This window comes from Ixodes scapularis, unplaced genomic scaffold (genome assembly GCF_016920785.2).
Source record: "Ixodes scapularis isolate PalLabHiFi unplaced genomic scaffold, ASM1692078v2 PGA_scaffold2__306_contigs__length_199485367, whole genome shotgun sequence".
In the NCBI taxonomy this organism is placed as follows: Eukaryota; Metazoa; Arthropoda; class Arachnida; order Ixodida; family Ixodidae; genus Ixodes; species Ixodes scapularis.
The window spans coordinates 175,682,261-175,705,986 of NW_024609857.1; the positions used below are offsets into that span (position 1 = coordinate 175,682,261).

Sequence of the window (23,726 nt, forward strand, 5' to 3'; positions counted from 1 at the left end):
AACCCGGCCTAAGAGCCGCAAGCGAAACCACAACACCTCTAAAAGCCGCGGGGGGAAGGGGGGGGGGGGGGGGCACTTAGACGTCTTGCCACAAAAATACTGGAAATTTTCTGAGACCGCAGGAGCGTCTTTAACCCTTCGTTTTCTTGCAGATCAAGCAGTTCTATTTCGAAAGCTCCTACATCTTCCAATCTTTACAGGGTTGGACAGTCGACACTCAACACATCAACCATCAAAGGTTCATCAGAAGCGCGAAACGTGGCTTGAATCGGTGAATACCTTTGAACCGAGAACGAAAGTCCCTCTCGAGTTCCTCAAGCTTTACGAAATATTCTCTGAGCTTAGCATTGGTCAGTTCAAACTCAGGTTTAGCATACGGCATGCCCTTCAGCCACGGGAAGTGGATCAGACGCTTTCTTCTCAAGTCGTTTTGAAAAAGTATTTGCTTGTTTTAGAAGCTGAAGATTGCTTGGGTAAATTCCAATACCATTCTTTCTTTCCCTTTCAGCGACATGTTTGTATTTTTAAGGTGCTGAACTACAATAGTGAGGTAACCGAGATCGACACACCAACCGTCGTCTTGAAGTTCAGGACATGGCTTCTCTATACATGGGTTGCACTGACGTCACATCGCATACTTTTGACCACCATGTAAGAAGAGGAGAGAGAAGCTGCTTTTGTAAGAATCTTGAGTGACAGGTTAATCTTCTAGGATCTTCTGGGAGGAGTATAGCGACGCCTGCGCAAATCCGGGAGGCACAAAAGAGGGTCCTGATAAGAGGGGATCTCTTTCTTGCCCTCTTCTGTGGTGGTCATCTGAGCGCTCATTGAATGACGTCACGTGCAACCCATATATCGCCTCCAGAAAGGCTTCAATTGACTTCAGAAGAACCACAAACTTTGATAGTACGTTGCTCATTGACAGCCAACGTACTGAAAAAAAAGCAAAAAAAAAAAAAAGAAAAACGTCTTAGGACGCTTTATTAAATTCCAGTTCTTTGAGAAAGTTGCGGAATCGGCGTTGGGTTTTTGCATTCGATAATTTGTAGTTGACGGCTCGAAGGACGGAGTTTTGAACATTTTCGTAACTGAAGTGCTTTGCCACCAGGTGCTCACAATGAATAATGCAATGAAATCGGTGAATATCTGGATTGCCAGGGTCGCTCCGCAGAAGACCTACCAAGCCCGCATTCTTACCAAACATAGCAGACGCTCCATCAGTGAAAATAGCGACGAGTTTCTGCAGGGGAATGTGGAACCTCTCCAACGTTGTTAACAATATGTTCTTAAAGTCAACACCACGAGTGGTTTCCTTGACGACAACAATATCCAGAAGCTCTTCTTTCACGCTTTCGCCGGATGAAACATGACGAACGAAGATTACAAGCTGTGGCTTGTCTTTTATATCCATAGATTCATCAAAGGCTGATCTGAATGCTTTTTACTGTTTGCGCCTTTCTGAATCTTGTCGAACACGTAGGCGCTTAGCTGTAAAGCGCGCCTTTAGGCCGAATGTCGTGAAACTGTAACTTGGTTGACCAACCTTTCAAGATTCTTGTTTGTATGCAACAATTCCACGGCGTCAGAGATGTTGTTCTTCACAAATTCTCCTTTCGAGTAAACTTGCTTGGTACGATCAATATTCCAGGCGATTGAAAAGCTTGGATTAGCTGCTGCGTCAGATTACTTGCTTAAGGCCTTCATGAAGAACTGCTGATTCTGAAGTTGTGATTTGAGCTAAGTCAGCTGGGCTTTTCTCAACTCAGATGAAGCTGGATGGTCCCGAGAAAAAGTTTCGTGATTGTTCTCATAATGCCGTCAAAAATTGCTTGCCTTGTGGTGCGAAATTCCGTCATTACAGATGAGGCAAAGTGGCTTACCGAATTTCTCTGTGAAAGTGAAATCTTCCTCCCACACAGGAAGGAATGTCCGATGTTCATCTTCGTACTCGCCTTTCTTGTTGGACGTCATTGCGACGATAGCCGCTGAACCTCGTCACACGTTCGCCAAGGGTGGTTAGGCGTACGCAAAAATTAAATTCTTGTCTCGACGGAGCAGATAGAATACCGTAGATGCAGTTGAGGGAATGATGACGGTACTCCAGTTCATCCCTGCAGGGAATGCTAATAGCCATTTAGCACTTTTTCTGTTCCGTGTGCACATGTCCCCTTTTCCAATTCAAGCACGACCTTAATAGAGCAAACCTTTTGCCGTTCTATTCACGCGTTCCAGCAGCGCCTTCACTATACTCCGCGACAACTTTTCTTGGCAATGCAGTGGAAGGTACAGGCACGCGTCCCCTCTCCCATTTTGAGTGTGCGCGGGCTCTCCTCCTCTCCCCAGAAATAGGGAGAGGAGGAGAGCTTGCGGGTCATAACTGCAAGCCGGTAAAGATAACAATGAGAATTATCCCGGTCCTTTGTAATCTTGAACATAACATTTGTGACTAGTGGAAGCTATGAATGAGGTCAACTCGAGCTTCCGCGACCTTCAACAAAAAACGAAATGGAAGGAACATCCGTTTTCTAAACGGGACAAGTACCACCGGCGAGTGACAAAGACCTCAAACAGAGCATTTCCTCGACCTCAAGCCAAAGTGCATGTATGGCTTGGCTACCCCTGTCCTCGATTCCTTTTCCCCTAGGGTCCGGGAAACCCTCTCGAACAAAGAAAGAAACAGGATTTTCGGAAGCATACGACTCAAAGGCGGTTCGACTGTACGTAGGGGGGCACAAGGCTGCCAAACCGAAACCTGTGCTTTATTTTGAAATGCTTTCCTTCTTCCCTGAGGAAACGCGGAAAATGGGGGGGGGGGGGGGGGGGGGTGAAGGCCCCTTAGGAGGGATCCGCGAGCCACACCTAGACCAGTAAAGAGCCGCATACGGCTCGCGGCCGCGGTTTGGTCACCCCTGGCTTAGAGATGTAAACCAAAGTTGCAAAAAAGTTCCAAAAGTCGGGATTCGTTATAGTAAAGCAAACTGCACCGACTTGACAGAACAATGTTAACTATTAAATCAAACGTTTCGACTCCCGAGCGGGAGACGTTATCAGTGCGTGTTTTGGGACACGAATGAGAGGAGTACAGAAACCAGTGGGCTATTTAAGGACATCGGCGTACACTTTGGTTCAGGCCGCACACAGGTTTGTGTGCGGCCTGAGCCGAGTGGACACCCAAAAGAGGTTATTTGTTGAGGACCAAATGGTGACGTTCAAGAAGGCAGTCTAAATTTCGTTTTAGTAAAAACGGCATCCAGGAACGTAACATAAAAGAACTTGTTGTTGGGCTAGTTGGTGTTGACTGAATTGAACCATGGTTAAAAGCGCTAAAAAAGACGTACACAAGAAAGGAGACAAACACGGGCGCTACTCACAACTGTATTGGGAAAGGAAGATGGAAGTACATATATATATATATCTGATACACTTATCGTCACCCAGGCTACTCATGCGCGAGATACAAGAGCATAAAACCGTTTACATGTATTTATCGAAAAAACGAATCTCAGCGTTATACAATGCTATTGACGTGTCGCTGACGCACTGGGGTCCCCTCTTCTTGATAAAATATGCCTCTTGCAGTTCGCGTGCCCTTTGAATTCTGCTTCTACCGAGAATCTTGGTATCACCGAAGCGTGGCTCGCATTTGCAGACCCTACAGTGCGCGGGCAAATGTGCCCCGTCATTTGTCTTTAAATTTTGCGCGTGCTCTCTTAAACGGTCATTCGTGCATCGTCCCGTTTGTCCAACGTAAGATTTTCCACACGTTAGGGGGATTTCATACACGACCCCCGTGACGCATTCGATGTACGGCCTGGCGTGCTTCGTGCCACATCCTCGATCGTTCTTGATTTCTTTAGTAATTCGAGGGCAAAGTTGTCCGAGTTTCTTTGGCGCTGAAAACACGAGAGGTACTCCGTACCTGTTCGCAACCTTCTTGAGGTTGTGCGCCATTTTGTGTACATATGGTACAACCTCTGGCCTCATATTGCTCAGTGCCGACTGCGTCACTTTACTGGTTGTGTGGCCTTTTACTTTCTGTAGGGTGACCTCTGCCACACTCGTCAAGACCGTTTGAGGGAAGCCCGCTGACAATAGTCTAGTCAATTGGTTGTGGAAGCTGGCCTGCATGCGGTGAGCACACGACTTCTTGATAACTGACTCTAGGCAGAGCGTTGCAATTCCTCTCTTTACCACCTTAGAATGCGCAGAGTCATATGGCAGGAGCGCTTTTTGGGATCGTGGTGAATACATCCAACACACGTGTCCTTCCTGCAACTTCAAGCTCAGGTCTAAAAACTGTAGGTGATCCTGGTTAGGGAGTTCATGTGTAAAATGTAGGCCCTTGCCATGTCGTCTAAAAGCATCTAAAACCGAGTCCACCCCATGTTGGTACATCAAAGAAGTTTGCTTTCTAAAAACAATTAAAAAGTCGTCTACGTATCTAAAAACTTTAAAAACATTAAAATCATTGAGTACTTGCTCAAGCGTCTGATCTATTGTTGCTAAAAATATATTACAAAGTGCGGGTGCCACACATGATCCGATGCAGATACCCTTTTTCTGCAAATAAAGTTGATCGTTAAAAGCAATAAACGTGCTGTTAAGATACGCTTCAAGCATGATTAAAAAATTGTCAACCGTCACTCCCGCTGTGTTCTGGAAGGGGATAACACCATTCTTATCAATGCACGCCCTAACTGCCTCAAAAAGTTCACGGTGAGGGACTGAATAGAACAAATCCTCAATATCAACAGAGAAGGCGTACCCTACGTTCTGGTTGCCCTCAAAGAAGCTAACAAGTTCATCTGATTTTTTGGTAAGAAAAGGGTCCGTCACCTGCAGGCTGTTCAAAACTTTTAACAGATAGTGACTTGCATTTATCTGCCACGTACCTCTTTCACTAACAATGGCTCGGAACGGAATATCCGTTTTATGCGTTTTGGCTGCAAAGAACACGCTTAATGCGTCGCCTTTGCATTTGGAAATATCTTTCGCCAACTTGGCGAGTTCTAAGCTTTTACACAATTTAAAAAAAAAAAACACTTTTTGCTTTTGACGCTTTCATTTTTGCTGGAGTAAAATTCTTCTCTATTGCCTTGGCAGCCTTTTCATTAAAAACACCTTTTTGTAAAGCCACAAACCCGCCCTCCTTGTCCGACTGAAGAAGGCACAGCTCATTGTCTCTGAAGAAGGTCACCACACCCTGTAAGGCACTGTTTCCGCTTCTTCCAGTGTTTGAGGGACACGACAATAGGCAGTCCACACCTTCGAGCAGGCATCGCTCTCTGTTCTCATTTCCCGCCTTGGTCGCCACCCTCCGATTTAGAGCCACTAATTCTTGTGCTGGGACCGCAGGCTCAACCCCGTACTTGGGTCCCTTGCCGAGAAGGTTGCTTACACATGAACTCCCTAACCAGGATCACCTACAGTTTTTAGACCTGAGCTTGAAGTTGCAGGAAGGACACGTGTGTTGGATGTATTCACCACGATCCCAAAAAGCGCTCCTGCCATATGACTCTGCGCATTCTAAGGTGGTAAAGAGAGGAATTGCAACGCTCTGCCTAGAGTCAGTTATCAAGAAGTCGTGTGCTCACCGCATGCAGGCAAGCTTCCACAACCAATTGACTAGACTATTGTCAGCGGGCTTCCCTCAAACGGTCTTGACGAGTGTGGCAGAGGTCACCCTACAGAAAGTAAAAGGCCACACAACCAGTAAAGTGACGCAGTCGGCACTGAGCAATATGAGGCCAGAGGTTGTACCATATGTACACAAAATGGCGCACAACCTCAAGAAGGTTGCGAACAGGTACGGAGTACCTCTCGTGTTTTCAGCGCCAAAGAAACTCGGACAACTTTGCCCTCGAATTACTAAAGAAATCAAGAACGATCGAGGATGTGGCACGAAGCACGCCAGGCCGTACATCGAATGCGTCACGGGGGTCGTGTATGAAATCCCCCTAACGTGTGGAAAATCTTACGTTGGACAAACGGGAAGATGCACGAATGACCGTTTAAGAGAGCACGCGCAAAATTTAAAGACAAATGACGGGGCACATTTGCCCGCGCACTGTAGGGTCTGCAAATGCGAGCCACGCTTCGGTGATACCAAGATTCTCGGTAGAAGCAGAATTCAAAGGGCACGCGAACTGCAAGAGGCATATTTTATCAAGAAGAGGGGACCCCAGTGCGTCAGCGACACGTCAATAGCATTGTATAACGCTGAGATTCGTTTTTTCGATAAATACATGTAAACGGTTTTATGCTCTTGTATCTCGCGCATGAGTAGCCTGGGTGACGATAAGTGTATCAGATATATATATATATATGTACTTCCATCTTCCTTTCCCAATACAGTTGTGAGTAGCGCCTGTGTTTGTCTTCTTTCTTGTGTACGTCTTTTTTAGCGCTTTTAACCATGGTTCAATTCAGGAACGTAACAGAGTGCCCGCCTAACAGAGCAATCTAGCAAGATAAGTTTTCCAAATAGGAACTTCACCATGTTCAAGGTGCGGTTTGAGACATCGAGGCCATTCGTGACAAATCCGAACAGCACGTAATTAGATGCCGCAAAATAGACCATATTCAAAAAGCCTGCGTGCTCAACCGGTGTTGAGCTACCGCCTACAGAGTGCAAATGGGCAAGACGTCCAGCGAGAAAACCCTCGTAATGAAAACTTCGGTTTGTTCGAAACGAAAGAAGACGTCGAGCTGCTGCTGCGGACAACACTTGGGGAACAAGGCGTTTAGGGTGTTCCACCAAAAATTAAGCTGGAAAGTGAGGCACATGTATCGATGATGCCGTACCCACTATTCAAATCATGTTTTTTACGGATGAACTTAACACCGGCATCGCTGCTGCTTCGTGCGTACACAGAAGAGTGTGTGCGACTGGAGGAGGTGGTAACTGTAACCGTGGTGCATCAACACCTTGCTCGCCAGTTGCCCCTGCACGTTGTCAGCCAGGAGGTCCTCGCTTTTATTGAAGTAACTGGCTGCATCACTTCTGGTAGAACTGAAACAGCCTGAACCACATCACTGCTAAAGACAGGCGGGCCTTGGGGCAGGTCTTCAACAAGCATTCGGCGTTATTCCCCGACGAGCTCGGTGAAATTCAAGGTAAGCAAGCTCGACTGTTTATCGAGCTTGAACTGCAACCCAGGGTTTTTAAAGCAAAACGCGTTGCTTTTGTTTTCAGGAAGTCGTAGAAGAGGAACTGGAAACGCTCGTGGGCCCGGAATTATTGAGCCAATTTCAAACAATCGTTTCGCATCACCGGCGATAAAAGGATACATGGCGCCATGCTCATTTGTGGGGATTATAGAGCGTCATTAAATCCGTGCTCGAAGATTGACAACTATCCTTTGCCTAATACAGAAGAGATCTCTGCCACCCTGTCTGAAAGATAAGTGTTCTCCAAGATTGATCTAAGCAGGGCGTAACTGCAGATGTGTGTGTGTCTGTGTATACACTTGTTTATGTGTTTAGTGGCGCAACAGCAACGAGGGCCACGCTGCGCCAAACAAATGTAGATTGCTGTTCAGATTCATTACTTATGGCTAGGGCGCCGTGTTTTCGGATCAATACGAAAAACTCCGAAAAACATCCGCCGGTAAAAGTTTTGTCAATTCGGATTTATCCGACAAAACTCCGAATTGTTATGTGCCTATGCCATTCCCCCCCCCCCCCCCCCTCCATTCCCACCACAAAAAAAAAGTGTTTTTTTTTTTTTTTTTTTCAGTTTGAGCTGCGCAGAATCAATGGTCCTGGCAAAATGACGCCATAATTACCTTTCAAGCCTCAGACCGTTTTCAAAAGGGGGTCTTACGGCTTTTTTCGTCAAGGCTGGTTCAGGAAAACAGGTCATCGTACCATTCGTGTCACGACAAACGCCACTCTTTTGTTTTTCAATTTGGGAAATGGGATTTGGGATTTAGAGAAAGGAGAGGGCATCTTTCGGAAGGTAACAGTGAAAGCTATGGACCATAGAGATTGTATAAAATAGGAAAGAGGGGCAGTTGAAACTTCTCTATTACATCCTTAACCACTCCACCTCGCGCGGCCGCGCGATAGAATGATAGGATGGCTACGAGCTTCCTTGCGGCTACATCCGGCAGTTTATTTATTTTAAGGTATCTACGTTTATCGAAGCCACACTTGTGTGCGACTTTTGTCGTGTGTCAAATTAGTCTTGACAGTGACACCAACGCCAAATTCAACTGTAAAAATCTTAATTGATACAAACGCGTTTCATTGTTTTATCTGGCATACGTTTGTATCCTGTTATTATTTATTATTTTTTATAGAAAACACTGCGAAATGAATCGCCGAATTTCGGAGGATTGGGGATTTACGAGAAGTAAGCTCCGATAAACATCGACATTTTGCTAAAAAATGAACTCCGAAAAACACCCTCCGAATTTAAAGCAAAATAAACTCCGAAAACACGGAGCCCTACTTACGGCTTATACTAAGATTGAATATATAATGAAGTTAATGTTCCCGATGAATGGTGAAGAGGAGACTTAAAATTTGCGCAACAAGCCATCTTACAAAGTAGTTAATGACACGCTTGAACAAAACGATAGGGTGTTCGCCTAGCAGGAGTGCAGGATGAAACGGGATTCTTTATGCAAACAAAATGAAAGACGTTTACAAATTTCTGTAATGCGAAATTAGAGGGCAGCTCATGAGGAGGAGGACGAGAGCGCGTGCCCCTCCTCGTCTTTCGTAGCCTCCCTCCTCCTCTCCATCCTCTCCCCTCTTTTCCTCCGCCTTTCCTTCTTTTCCTCCTCCTCTTCCTCTCCCCCTCCTCCGCCTGCGTACCTTCCCATCCTCTTCCTCCCTCCCCTCCTCCCCTCCTCCTACCACAGTTCCCCGCAAAATTTTGCTAGAAAATTGACGCCACGTGACCTCCACACCAATTCAGCATTTAGCGGGGAAATTGACGTCACATGACTTCGTGTCACGTCACGCGTGAACAAATTTCGTTTCTTCGCTAGATTTATTGGGAAGTTTGACGTGACGTAACCTCAACTCAAATGCAATTTCCCGCTAAAATTATCGGGGCGCTTCAACACCCCCTAGATAAGCAGAAGGCCTCTGCGCCTTCATCACAGTCAGGTCGATCGAGGCTTGAGATTGGGAGCGAGTGCTGCGTCAGTGTTCGGTTGGAGGTCGTGTTCAATCAACGCGTCGAAGATCGAACTCGAGCCCAATAGCCGAGTTAGTGCGATCCGACTCTGATAACGTTTTATGAAGGGAGAGGAGGCGATGCGGGGGCTTTGATTATTCTAGGTGGTGGTGGGCGGTGACGGCGACGGCGACGGCGACGACGCTAGACGGGGAAACGGGCGCCTAAGGTCTGCGCTCTAAAATCTCTAAGGAACAGGTGCGGTGACTCTGATCAAGGTTTGGCCAGAATCAAAACACGGAGTGCCGTCAGGGCTTCCCACGGTGATCACAGTCTGGAGCAGCATATCTGCAAAGGAGATGCCCGGGGGGTAGTACACTGTGACCAATTCTGCGGCAACACTGGAGAACTTCGTGGAAGCAATTTTTAGAAGATGAATTTTCCCAGAATACTATTACTGGTTTTAAGGTTATGATGATGATACAATTAAATGCAAAGGTGCTAGCGAGCTGGACAAGAATGACGTAAATAATCCCTGTAGAAGGCGAACAAGGGGACAAACGACAAACATATTTCCAAACGCAGCAAGGTGTCTGGCGCGCCCAAAAAAAGTCCGCCTAGTCCTGGTCCGCCTAGAAATTAAAAAAGTCCGCCTAGAAATTAAAGCTTTTTTTTGTGTAGGTCTCTGACGTTCCCTGATTTAACACTGCGCGCGTTGCATTATGGGACATCACAGACGTATGCGCCAATTCAACCCCCGCTAAATTTAGTTGAAAAAGTGAATTGGTGTATAGGTCTTTGACGTCCCATAAGGCCACACTGCGCGCGTTGTATAATGGGCCATCACAGATATATACACCAATTCAAATTCCCCGCTAAATGTAGTGGAGAAACTGAATTGGTGAGGAGGTCTGCTACGTCCCATAATGCAACACTGCGCGCGTTGCGTTATGAGACGTCACAGGCCTATATATCAATTCAACGTTCCCGCCATATTTCGCGGACAAATTGAATTGGTATGCAGGTCTGTGACGTCCCATAATGCGACACCTAGCGCGTTGCATTATGGGCTGAATTGGTGTTAGCGTCAGGTGACCTGAATTTTTCCGGTCCGAGTCTGTAATGTTGGCTTGACCTAGTTTCGCCTTGATGTCGCTCCCCCCGAGGGTGACACAAATGATGTCGTGATCTGAGCCAAGATTCTCCCCCGTGTTATGCCAAGTTACGTCGAGGTTCCCCCGAACCAACGTCAGATCAGGAGTGGTGTCTCTGACCGTGCTAGTGCCTGTCCTGGTCGGCACACCCGATTCGTTAACCACCTCCATGTCGTGATCCTCTATAACTTTTACCGATTGGTTTCCTCTTTCGGACGAACATTTTTAACCCCACCTCGTGTGGGCCGCGTTGAAATCTCCTAGCACTAAAATCGGTCTTATTCTTGCTTCTGTAATGCAGTCCAATATGGTGCCTTCAAAGTCAATGACCCTGCTGGACGGTCGACAATACGCATTCAGGACGAAAGTGTTTTTGTCACTCCCACTCTCCTGCTGTGAAGTTCGATGAGTGTATGTTCGCACCCTCGCTGAGCGGTCACGGGCCCTGTGGCCGCCACATTGTTGCGGACCAAGATCGCAGTACCCTTTTTGCTAGGGTCCGTATACGTAATGTATCCCGCGAGCTTGGCTCGGCCGTTGGTCTCTTGTAACGCTATTATATCCGGTTTCTGGTCCAATTTATCAACGTAGAGTTGTAACTCCCCTATCTTGTTTCTGATACTCCTACAGTTCCATTGAAGTAACGCCGCAGTCTCTTTCTGCTTTCCTTTAGTCTTCTTTATTTTCTACTTTTTGAGCGGTAGAGTTGTGCACGGAGCCAACTTCTCGCGGCCTGATCCGTAGATTAACTCGTGATGGCTTCATCTTGGCAACCGTGAGATGCTTAATTTTCGCATCCAACGTCATGACTTTAAAGGAGAGTTGTCTGCGTTTGGCCTTCACATTATCCATTCTTACTGTTAAACTGTTCACTTGCTCAGACAATTGAGAAACTTGGTTGGAGATTTGCGTAAGTATGCTCATGACCGTCTCCATTGTCGGAGGAACGGCGGCCTCGGCCTTCTATTCCTCCATGGCAACAACTGCCGTTTCTATTTTTGGAGCTTGTGTCTCTGACTGCATCAATGTTGGTGGCGTAATCAGCGCCGGTGGCGTAATCAGCGCCGGTGGCGTAATCAGCGCCGGTGGCGTGATGAGCGCCGGTGGCGTGATCAGCGCCGGTGGCGTGATCGGCTTCAGCGCTGCCGGAGCAGCGCAGGTGGTGTCTCTCTTGGCTACTTTCTTTTTAGCTACACTGTTGTCATTACCATTGTTCGTTGCTCTACTGAGCGCCTCGATACGCTTCATCATTGCCGCTATCTGATTGCTTTGGCTCTTGATTTTATTTTTGTGCCTCTCTATCATCTGCTTGAGTTTCAAACAGTGTCTACACTTTTTGTCTTTGGAAGGGGAGGGGGAGCGAAGGGGAGAGAAATTGCTATTGTTGAGAGCGACGGAAGACCCCGCTGCCCAGCCCACCTGTTTCTCGGCGCCGTTGCTCCGCCGGGTCCTCAACGTAGACCTCAAACGAGATTCGCGCCTGCGAGCCCCAGCCGCCGATGGTGACCTGGCACCGCTCTTGCTTCTCCCTCGCCTTGTCTGGGAGGGGCTAAGACGCCATCTGACGCCTGCCACGTTGTCTGCTGCCACGCTGGCCCCCTCGGCCGCTGCTGCTGCTGCTGCACATCTTCTCGTTGCTGACGTTCCCAACGCCGTTTACAAACTACGTATGGCGTCTTGAACCTTGCTTTACATTCCTTGTCCGCGGTTAGGTGGTTTCCCCCGCAGAGGCTGCACTTCTAGCCTCTGTGCAAGTAAAGCGCTGACTGCCTAGCGCACAGGACACAGTTTCCAAAAGTTCGTCGCATGTCGTCTCAGGATGTAATCGTGAAATGAAGAGAGCCTTCTCTCTTGGATGTTTCACCACGGCACGCAACTTACTGGTTTTGTTGGAGCCCACGGTGATCTTCACGCGTCGACGTGGTGGAACTTGCTGGAAGCCGTCCTCGTCGACGACTGCTCCGGCCGCCCTCGCGGAGCACTCTGCGCCAGCTGCCTCTCGATGATCCGAGCTCGCTGTCAGGAGTCCGGTTGCGTCGGCACCAGCCGACCCATGCCGCGCACTAGGCTGACGTTGACGCAGCTCACCGTTTTCGAATGGCTTTGCTACTCGGGTGGGTGGTAGACCCTGGCGATACCCTCTTTTCGGGGAATGCTGAGAAGCTTCGGAAACAGTTGGCCAACTTGTGGCCGCATCTAGGACAGTCGGAGCGGGCTGAAGCATCTCGAAGGAGGTAGGTGCTGAAGCAACCTGATGTGCAGAATCCTGGACGTCGGCGTTCAGACATTTGCGGAAAAGGTCGCTGTTCCTCGCCAGGTGCATTCGCAAAGATTCGTTCTCATTTCGTAGCGCGCGCACTTCTTCCGACAAACCATCGATTTTTTCGCAGAGCTGCTGCACCAACTTGTGAAGACTGGAGTCCTCCGTCGTCACTTGTCCCGACAGCTCGTCACTAATCTGGACCGAAGATGACGTTTCCGGACTCTCCAGTAGTGCCTTCGAGGGTCGGCGCTTCGTGCACGCATCGCATTTAAACGCGCGAACACCCTTTTTCACCAGAAAGTTGTAATCAGCTTCAGGAACATTGACACACTCGCAGTGAAAGCTGCGATGTCACGCGCCCGAGCACACAGTGAATCGCTGCCGAGATATCGGAGCGGAACAACTGCCGCACACGTCCTTCATTCTTGAGCGTCAGCCAAGAATGATGGATGACAAAATTTTACCAAAAAGATGTATTGGAGGAAATAACAATAATCAAATGGTATTGTGAACTTATAACACTCGTACAGGACCCAAGACGGAGGCTATAAAGAGGAGGCAAACACAAGACGTCTCGAACACACCTACTAAGTTTTATTCAGGATACTTCTTCTATACCCCCAACTCCACACCGCCATCCAATCGAAGACGGCCCAAATTTCGCAACAGTTTACACACGACTACAACAGATGGTCAAGAGGTTTGCATGAAGCAAAGGACAGCGCCCTGAGAATCGCTAGTTCATATCTACACAATGGCCAAGGTCACTTCCTTCTACCGACGAAAGCTCCCAAACGATTGCAATCGTAAAAAAAAAAAAATTACAGATTACAAACGCAAAAGTTTTTTTTTTTACTTGCACACGCCCCAAAGTTCGCTGCAGTTTGCAAACGACTACAAAAAATAGTAAAAAGGTTCACAGGAAACAAAGACAACGCCACCAGTACCACTAGTTCATAGCTACACAATAGCCAAGGTCACTTCCCTATAGCGACGAAACCTACCTATGAAATAAAAGTATTTGATTCATTGAACTAAAGGCATTATTAAAAAAGTCAATGCAATGTTTTGTTAGTTAATTAGCCTGGTGATCGTCGCAGTCATCTACCATTCTATGTCCACCTCACCCGATAGACAGAAAGGAGAGGGGATGTGTATGTAATATTAAATGTCCTATTGTTTGAATTAGGAACAGCCAAAGCGGAGCACACAGGTCCATGAATTCTATTTATCTGGAGGAGACGGTGGTGTCATTTTATATGCGTGTCTGTCTACGAAAAAATGGCTAAAAAAATAACCATTAATTTACAGATTCACTTGTTGAATGACTCGAGTCACGGGAGTCGCAGCAATGAAGTTATAGTTTACACCGAAAGCAACTTACCCGGTTATAAACAAAAGAACATCACAGCCGGTGTAATACGATGGCCTTCGTTCTCTCAGCTTAGTCAATTCTTGAATAGTTTTGTCAGCTTCAACAAGTGACTTACCAGACGAAACTCCTTCAATTACAGGTAGTGTCTCATTTCCCTACAACAAGAATGTTGCAAGAATTAATATTACTATTAGATTGTTTTACCAAAGAGCGGTGCTATTGATTTGAATGAGGGACTGCTAAGCTCGGGGAAAAATTTTCTTGGCATTTTTGAGCAGAGGAGGAGAGCGCGTGCAAACCTTTGTTCCGCGCTCAAAACAGTAGATGGCAAGCGTGCCCGCACCTTTGACTGCACTGCCTAGAAAAGTTCTCCCCGAGTGTAGGGTCGCTGTTTTTCTACGAATATTTAGTATTAGCTTTTATTGGTTTCCTGTACCTTCGTTTCTTTGTGCTGCTTATCTAAACAATATGAACAGCAAAGCAACACATATTGGTATTATGTAAATACTGGATATAAAAATTTGCAAATATTAAAGCAAAAATTTGATGTTATCAATACTACAACGAGTCCAATTATGAAATACCTTATTAATTGCCCCTAATACTTTTCAGGAATTATTTAAGAGTGGACAATGACAACGGTTGAAGAATATCCCGCAATCTTTGTTACATATTTTATTCTCCGATTTGGTATATTGCTTTGCATATTTCACATTTAGCTGGTTTTTACAGACAAGTGCATTAACTTTGACGTGATAAAATGATGTGGTTGTGCCGGTTCACGAGCCCAGAAGCACAATGTATATCGACGATGACAGACCATTCGCCTTGCTCTGGTTTTTCCAAGGTCTTTGGAAAAGTTATGTTTAAGCGCCTTAGTTTTTTTTATATAGCCTGCGCTCAAAATGAATAACAACAGGGTTTGTCGTGGCCGGACGACCTGTTGAATATAATCCTGTAGCTTTTTCGGAGTTCGCGACTGCTATATTTGGGTCGCGTGGGTAGGTTGATGTTACTTACTTTGACAGTTCGAAGGCGCGTGAACTTGTAGATTACAGTCTAGTGTTGATTAAGCTGGTTAATCTGGGTATTCGGGTTTTTTCGATTAGTGTATGAGCTATCTCAGTAATTGCTTAAGTATGATTTAAAAAAAAACAAAAAGCACCCGAGACTGCAGGTAACGACACACCCATAAAAGTCTCAAACACAGATGGCATTTTATTTTAGCAAACCTGGTTAAATTGGGAAAAAAAGAACAAAAAGGGGAAGAGGAAACCCGAAGAACACCTCTTTCCACAAACGTACATTCCAAACAGTTAACAGGACAATGACGGCCTCCGCAACATCTTCCGCCTCTCTTCTCTTTAAACCGTCTCATCCCGACCCGAAACAAACAATACAACTTTACTTTCCAAAAACGTGGAGCCACTTGGAAGACAGACCTTTTCAAGGCTTAAGAAACCGCCGAAGTTCGCTGTCCAAATGAAACGAAGGCTTATTAACATTGTTTCCGTGACTTAGTATTGTGAGTGACTCTTTTATCAAACGTTTGTGGTCTTCTTTTTTCCTTTCTTCCACTGATGTTAAATTCAGCAACGGCACAACAATGTCGCGGAGGTCGTCATTGTCGTGTTAAATGTTTGAAGTGTACATTTGTGAAAAGAGGTGTTCTTGAGGTTTTCTCTTCCCCGTATTCTTTCGTCTTTTTTTCCATATTTAACCAGGTTTTGGAAAATAAAATTTCAGCTGTCTTTGAGCTTTTTGAGAGTGTGTGTCGTTACCTGCAGCCTCGGTTTTTTTTAATCGTGTTTAATGTACACCAGCTCGTTTGCGCCCTAACATTTATTTCATTGCTCAAATACTCTGTCCTATCTAGGATTCAAGTCATGTCCCTATATTTGAATTCCGGGCTACCAAAAGGGTCGAAACCCGGACCCTAGCTAATCAATATTTTCGTAAACAATCTTGAATGAGCATGGTTGAGTGTTTTGGGATCTAAATTTCGATAATTACAGAGGGACATGGTCGACAAACAGATGACACAGGCTTCAGTTCGCTGATGACATGAAATTTTATTGTAGTACCCGTACGTCTGATGACTGTGAATAGTTGCAAAATGACGCAGATGCAATTAATCTCTGATGGCGCACAAACTTGCTGTCTTTAAATTTCGGAAAAGTTTAGGTTTTTCAGGCGTAAGGTCTAAAATCATTGCTCATTCATAGCGATTAGATGGCTCTAGCATAGCAAGCTCTTCTGTTGTACGTTGCTTAGGTGTTTTGGCTTCTCATGCTTCGAGCATCGCTTATTGTTTTTTTTTTTCGCTTGCTATGGGTTATTTCACGCATTACTCGTGGCTTCTACAGTTACACTTGCATTCTGCAGCTATTTCGCTGGCTAGTTCTAACGAGGTTGAAATCTTCTTTTATTGTATGTCATTACCGAGGTGTTATAGTTTAGAGCTTCTCCAACGACGCTTCGTAAGGGTTTTGTATGATCGCCAAATTAGACGAAGAGTCTTTTTATGACTATCTGCATATTTTAGCTGCTCTTGGTCTTTGGCTTCTTGGTTTAATACAGCGGGAGACAAGCATCTTATGCTTCCCTGCCTTATTTTTTAAGCAATGAAGTGAATGAATTGGAACACTGATGGTTTCTAATAAATGTTATTTTACCTATAAAAGAGCGAGGTTGCAAATTTTTCCTCTCTGTATTTTTTATGCACGTATACAAAAGTGAATGCTGGGATCTCAGCACAGTTAGGAAATCAACTAAATTAAATATAAGTATAGTATTTCAAAACGAGCTAGCTTAATATTTGTTGATAGTTGTTTAACACTGACTGGTCACTCGAAGTTTATTTAGTAACCTTCAGGGTACCTCAATGATATTTGGGAAACAAGAACGCTGTCTCATTGATGAACGATCTTAGCTCATGCACGGCTTGATCAGCGAATATCAGGAGCCTCGTCTAGAGCAATCAATCTTTGTTTTTCCATGCTGATGTTTAATTGAAAGGAAATACCATTATGAAGAAACGAAGTTCCGTAAATATAACATCTGGGTCAAATGGCTTCAGCTCATTTCACATTCTTAAGGAAATGTTTTTTTAGAAAATACGGGTGCACCCCGGAAGATCTCGGGCGACGACGGCACCCTGTGAGGCATTGACAGCGTGAATGCGCTCGCCAACCTGCAAATTTCCCCCAGCGTTCGTCAGCTGGTAACAGATTGACGTTGGAAAGTTTATAAACCTCCTTGAGCTCTACCTAAGGATAACGAAGGTTGACATTCATGAGCGTGTTTTCGCGCGAACGCAATGTGGCTGTATAAGGTTTTCTGTAGCGCCAGTACTGTCTGAGATTTACCTGAGCGTGTTGGACTGTGTAGTGCACTCTAAGTTAGAGTTGATGCCGCGAGCTTGTACAATTGTGAGGCGGTACGTAGACGCCTTAGTTTATTTTTGTTTTTGAAGGTTTTGATGTGCATGAATGATTTGATTTTGTAAAGCAGTAGGCTCCTGAGTTGTCGTTTACAACAAAGAATAGGACAAAAGGCGTTCTACCATTTCTAGAATTGAAGGTCTTTCCTCACCAGGGTTTGTGTTGGGGCTACGGTAAATACGCACCCAAAACCATGTTGCTCGATCACAGTTGTCACCCAAAAGGCGGTAAAACGAGAAGTTGCACCCTTCCTTCTTAGAAATGCCTTAAGCAAATCATTTTGCTACCATTCACAGAAAGGGGTTCTTTCTCAAATGTCAAGAATAACTCAATCGGCCTACTGTAGGAGATTATAGTGAGTCTTTGCAAAGGTTGCAAGTTGAAGAAATGTAATGAAGCGCAAGAAGCCTGGAATCTGGGTCTGTTTGCCTTATAATATATTTTTTCACACACTTCGAAGGTTCTGGCGGGAGGGTATGGTGTAAGCATTGTGTTTAAAAATGATTGAACTCAGTACTTAGCCCTTTATTCGGGCGATCAGCGTGGGTTAACCAGCAACGAATTGTGAAGGAGCGGTGCTCTACGGCGTTCTTATGGCATGTGGGTCCACGTATGTTGGAGAAACTGGTCAGTGTTAGGAATAATCGCGTACTAGCACATAAAAGGGCAATGGCGTTAAAATCGCCGACATGGCCAGCATTCCGGGAAACGACGGCCTAGTTCCGGGTTTTCACACCATGTTCCATGTTAACCTTAATCGAGATCACGCCTTTAAAGTGAAATAGAAAAGAAAGGGATTACTGCTATCTTAACATAATCTTTTACGAATCTTTCCGCTTTTTCATTGTTTTAGCGTTAGAGTCAGCCGCCGCCCTTTTTTTATAAAAAAATGTTCCATCACGCTTCAGAAATAGACAAGTGGGAGTGGGGTAAAGTGTGTGTGGGGGGGGGGGGGGGGGGGGTGAGTGCTTGTCGCGAACAACTCTTAGATTGTCTTTGACGCTTGTTCCTCCTGTGCTTTTAGCAAGCTGAATTTACTATTCCAAAAGTGTGTATTTTCTACCTAATTTACCTCCTCTCAGGTGTATTTCATTTTGCGTCGGTCATATCTTATATATAGGCATATTGCACACCGATTATTTCACGTGGCTCTATTGGTATTGCAAAATTTGTGGTTCCGTGAACTGTGTATGCGGGATTAATCAAGTATGATGTCGAGTAATGAATTTTTCATTTCTGCAAAAACGTGTATACACTCTAAAAAAAAAGGGTATCACCATACACCCTTTCGTCCCATATAATACACCCCAAAACTTCATTTCGACGTACAGCGCCCTATAGTCGAACAGACGGCACGAAATTTTACCAGGGGCTTGATCACGGTGCGATATAACATATTAAACAGCTAAAGTACATATCAAAGACCAAAGAAAGAAAACACAAAGCTTTTGCAGTACGGCCAAGAAAACTCCGATAATCTTTTTTGTAGTCAATAATACGTACATCAGCTATCTTAATAAGTTGTACTACACGGCTATCAAGCCCCTCGTAAACTTTCGGGACGCCCGTTCGATTATGGGGCGCTGTACGTCGAATTGAAGTTTTGGGGTGTATTATATGGGACATGGGGTGTAATAAGACACCTTTTTTTCTGAGAGTGTAAGGCTTACATTCCTGATAAATAAATAAGTAGATATCTATAGATAACAACGAGGCAGCTATCTCTTTCGAGCTACCTGCACGAATTATGTAAGCAACGCTCTCCGGACTTCTAGAAAAAAACATTTTTCGAAGTGATTTTGCGGGCTTTAAAATTAAAAATTGTAGAGCACACAAAACAAGCGATACAAAATTATTAAATTGTTAAAAAATTCTCAGCACAGTTTATTGCTCCATTGGCCCTAAAACTCTTCTTTGCTTTACCACTACGCAGCCTGCGAAAAAGTAATGAAGAGTTTCAGAGGCATTGCAGCAATAGACTGCGCTGAGCGGGAAGGGAATAAGAAGTAGAAGATGGCATCCATCCCTTACGTTCACCGCGATTCACACGGCTTAAAGGGGATCGCAGCAAGATACGTTTTGAGTGTCGTTTTGTCGGCCAAAAACAAGCTGAGCCAGATCTGTCCCGCCATAGAAAGGCGTGTTAGTAAGCAGGAAAATCCGAGTAGTCCTGATTGCACTGTAAAGCATGGCGCACAGTTCATATCATGCACCGTTGGAGCAGGGTACAGGATACCTTTCTCATGTTGGCGGGTGTATATTGGCCAAACTGTGCGCTGTTTGAACATCCGTCTAAGAGAGCACCAGAGTTCATTGACGGGCTGTGCGTACACCAATCATCCGATGCATTGTCGCGATTGTAAGTGTGAGCCAAGATTGAGCGACACTGAAGCTTTGTTCGAGCACAGGGACCAAGTGTCTAGAGAGATACTAGAGGCATACCAAATAAAAAGGGCGGCAACCTCTTGTGTCAGCCAACCGTCCTTGGCACTGCTGGACAGTGAGGGGGCGTTTTTGGATTTGGGATATCATTATGTCACTTTTATGACTTTTAACACGTGCCATCACGCTGCTATGAATTGTCTCGTGATACGCAGACGGGGGGTGTGCTGCCAAAAAGGAATGGTCGTTTTCATGTGTTTTCGTATTGAAATATTTAAATTGATAGTCAGCGCTCGTCCCGCGCGTTTCTTCTTTGTCCTCGTCTGTTTTTCGCACTGTTTCCTACGATGAAGGTATCTTGCTAGGCCTATCGCATTTTCATAAACTCTAACTTTTCAACTGAATTTCGCGATAATATAGTCATCCCACCCTCGCCCGCATCTTCCCTCGTCATGATCACCCCAACAACGTTCTAGTTCCTTCGCAGAAACAAACCTGTATAAAGTTTCCCCGCTTCTGCAGCGCATAGTCGACTGGATTGAGTCGGCAAGCGAAATCGCACAAACAACAAACCATGACACGCTGGTTTCACTCTTACGTGTTTCTTTATTATTTAATCTTTTTTTACATCTTGTGAACCCTGAGATGGGTCTACAAGATGGTTCCCCTTCTCTGTGTCACAAGATGTCAATTCATTACCATCTCGCCTGCTCCCTATCACTGCTTACAAATCTATTTTCTTTTTGTTTTCTAAGCAGAACGTATGCGTTTGGTACCTTATGTTTCCACACGTCAGTTTCATCATAGCTGAGTAAGTTTTTACTATAAGGTTTTTTTATGTACCCTCTTTTTTGGTAGCTCTTGTACCTTTCTTCTGTTTCACTTTTTAATGACTTAGACCTTACTTCACGCTGGTGTTCGTGACAAAGCACCATGTAACACGTTATTTAGGTATGGTATACTGATTACGTTTCCTTTTATATTTTCATACAATTACAACATTGTGTCACTATGATGATATTTTATGTACACTTCCCCGTCTCTTTAATGCCCCTGTGGGCCTTTAGAGGTAATAAAAATATACACAGTGTCTCTAGGGGTAGGGGCGGTAAGATCGCAGCGACCCCACTGAGCAGTGGGGGCCAGGAGGAAGCACCCCTTACGTGAAGGTCGTAAGAAAGCGCGCCTTTTTACTTTAGCCCGGCCGTGCTATGGCAGGTTCGAAATCAGTCGTGCCTAGTTCTCGAGCACGTAGAGAGTACAAGCCTGCCAAAGGTACCTGCGTGTTCATGCTGCAAGTTGGTGTCTGTTGTTTATTCGTCTCTCCTGCCATGGAGTCCTGTGGGACGCAGGTGATTAAGTAGCATGTTCCGCCCAGTTTTACGGCATAAATAGTGTTTTTGTTTGATAAGAGTGTTGAAAAAATGCTAGCTAATGCGGTTCCGGAACAAACCACTGAACATGGTTATCGAACCCGTGGAATCGTTACAGAAGTGAGGATACAGGTAGACGTTCGTGTCATTAACAATTATCCAGAATATTTTAATTATGTACTTATTGTTTACCAGCGACGTTTTTATTATTTGCAATATTATACTTTAGCATACGTGCTTGTCAGGTTTCAGTAGTGAAAAAAAATATTGTTATAATAAAAATTAACTGATTTTCTATTATGGGGAAAGTAAATTAATACGTGAGTGAAAAAAATGAACTCTTCACAAGGTTCTCATAAAATGTTGACGTGGAATGCTTTAACATTTCATGCGAAATAAGCCTCTAACATTTCAGAGTAGGAACCCTCAGCAGTCTATACGTTTTTTTAGAGCTTATCCAAGCCTCCAGCATAATATTTTGGAGGATTCGGAGGCGCATATGAGCGGACTGGGTCATGCCTCCTGCCACGGATTGTTTCAATAAACCGTCAGTTGCGAATGAGAACTCGTATGTTGTTATTGTCTCAGTTCTGTCTCTATTCTTCGTGCGTTCTGTTTTCCATTATTAATGAATACCAACTGACCCAGTTTTTTCCATTCTGGAGCGTGAGGCTTCCGCTGCGCCTACTTTCATTAAATTTTCTGAAAACACGGATTTGAATTCTTGTGCACCGCCCAGTACAAATATAGGTCTTATTTGTTGGAAACGTATTTGTTGTTACGTACCTTATGTTCTTCAATTCGCGTAGCTGACAGAATAACTTTGGTGTTTTCTAAATCTTGAAAACGCAACTCGGCCTGAAAATACAACCATGGAATATCCTTATATAGACCAAGCTTAATATGCAGTTTAGTTGCAGTATGGCTGTGCACGAATGCACTTGTTTAAAATTATGACGAAAAAAAACGACGTTTGAATGTTGTTAGTTTCAGCTTTTACGAAAACTTACAGCTTTTACGAGCACTTCAAGATAGGCCCGAAACTCTTCAGGGGTGGAAGAATAAGGATTTATAGTGGTGTATTTTTGATCATAGAGTATGCACACACCAATCCAAGCCGTCATTTCTGTAATTAAAATAAAATACTGTTGTTTACTTCGGATACTATAAAAAAATTAAAAAAGACAACAAAAAAGAAAAAAAAAACAGGTTTTTCATGTAATGCTTTAAAACTGTAGCCAGATGCGCGATTCTCCTGGGCTACGACGAAGCGTGGAGCGTAAAAGCCGAACGAAGTTTGCTCAATACAAAGTTAAATATGCCTTAGACAAAGCTAATAGCAATGACATCAAACTTAAGGGGCGCTTGTTTCCCACACAGATTGATGTTTGCCTCGCACAGGTCCTCTACATTTTCTTGCTTTAATATGACATAATTATAAGCATACCTAGGTTAATTCAATCAATCTTCTTTTCTGCTCCAAATTTCGTATAGTTTATGCATCAGGGTATTAGATTTTTGATTTTTCTAGCAACACTGAGCTGCCGAACGTATTCATACCGATAATAATTTGTGGAGAAGGGGAACAAGAGGGACAAAAGACAAACACAAATCTCCGAACAAAGCTAGGTTACTGATGCGCGACCTAACAAAATCCGCCTTTGTCGTTTCTCCAGCGACTATTATCGTCATTCTTGTCCAGCTCGCTTGTACCTTAGTTTTAATTGCATTATCATCGTATTCATACCATTGTTGGAAAAAATACCTGACAAAAATATTTAAGTTAAGTTACTAAGTACCTGATTAATAGTTTTTTTTAAATACTACTCGAGTTACTTTCATCGTAAAGTATCTTAAGTTGAACGCAAGTACTTAGAAATGCAATTCAACATCTTTGGAAAATACTTCCGCTTTGTGTAAGCTGTTTCGACGTCAGTGACAAGCACAATTTTACATCTGCGCAAACCTGGTTTACGAGAAGGGCTAGTAGCACGCCACAACACATAAAATAACAACATCGTAGGGTTATTTTATGCAGTCCGACTAAAAGGAGCAAAATTTCACGGATATATGTTAAAAAACATTTCTGTGACAAAAAAGAAGAAAATATGTCGCTCCAGTTAGAGTGACATTGCTGTATATCACGTCCTGTGGCGCACTTTAGACGCATCGTTAACTAAAATTCATATACCATATATGGGGAGTTCACTATAAACAAACTTGGGATACGAAAATGAGTGAACAGATAATAAAGTGTGACCACATAATATCCACGGCACTGGTCGCACCTTTTTCACGTAGGTTGCGTTCAGAAAGGCGCTCAACGTTGGGGGAGGCTTTGTTGGCTTTTCTAGAGATCACCCTGCTCGTAGTTTGTTTCCTGTCCTTTTCTCTGCTTATCAATGCTCGCTTACAGACAGTGTTGGCGACAGCAATAAGTACCAGATTGACGACAAAAAGAAAGACAGAAAAAACCTTGACGTTCTGCAGTAGCGGTTTCAAACACCACAACAAGCAAATAAAATAAATAAAGGTGTCTGTTTTCTGTCTACTTGTTATTTAATTCTATTTGGTTTTTTCTTGTCACTGAAGTCTGCATTGCTGTC

The 23,726-nt window shown here is 44.5% G+C and overlaps 1 pseudogene; it reads right to left on the reverse strand.

Annotated features, from left to right (window-relative positions):
- Positions 1-23,726, reverse strand: part of LOC115328070 — a 124,568-nt pseudogene that overhangs the window by 69,055 nt on the left and 31,787 nt on the right.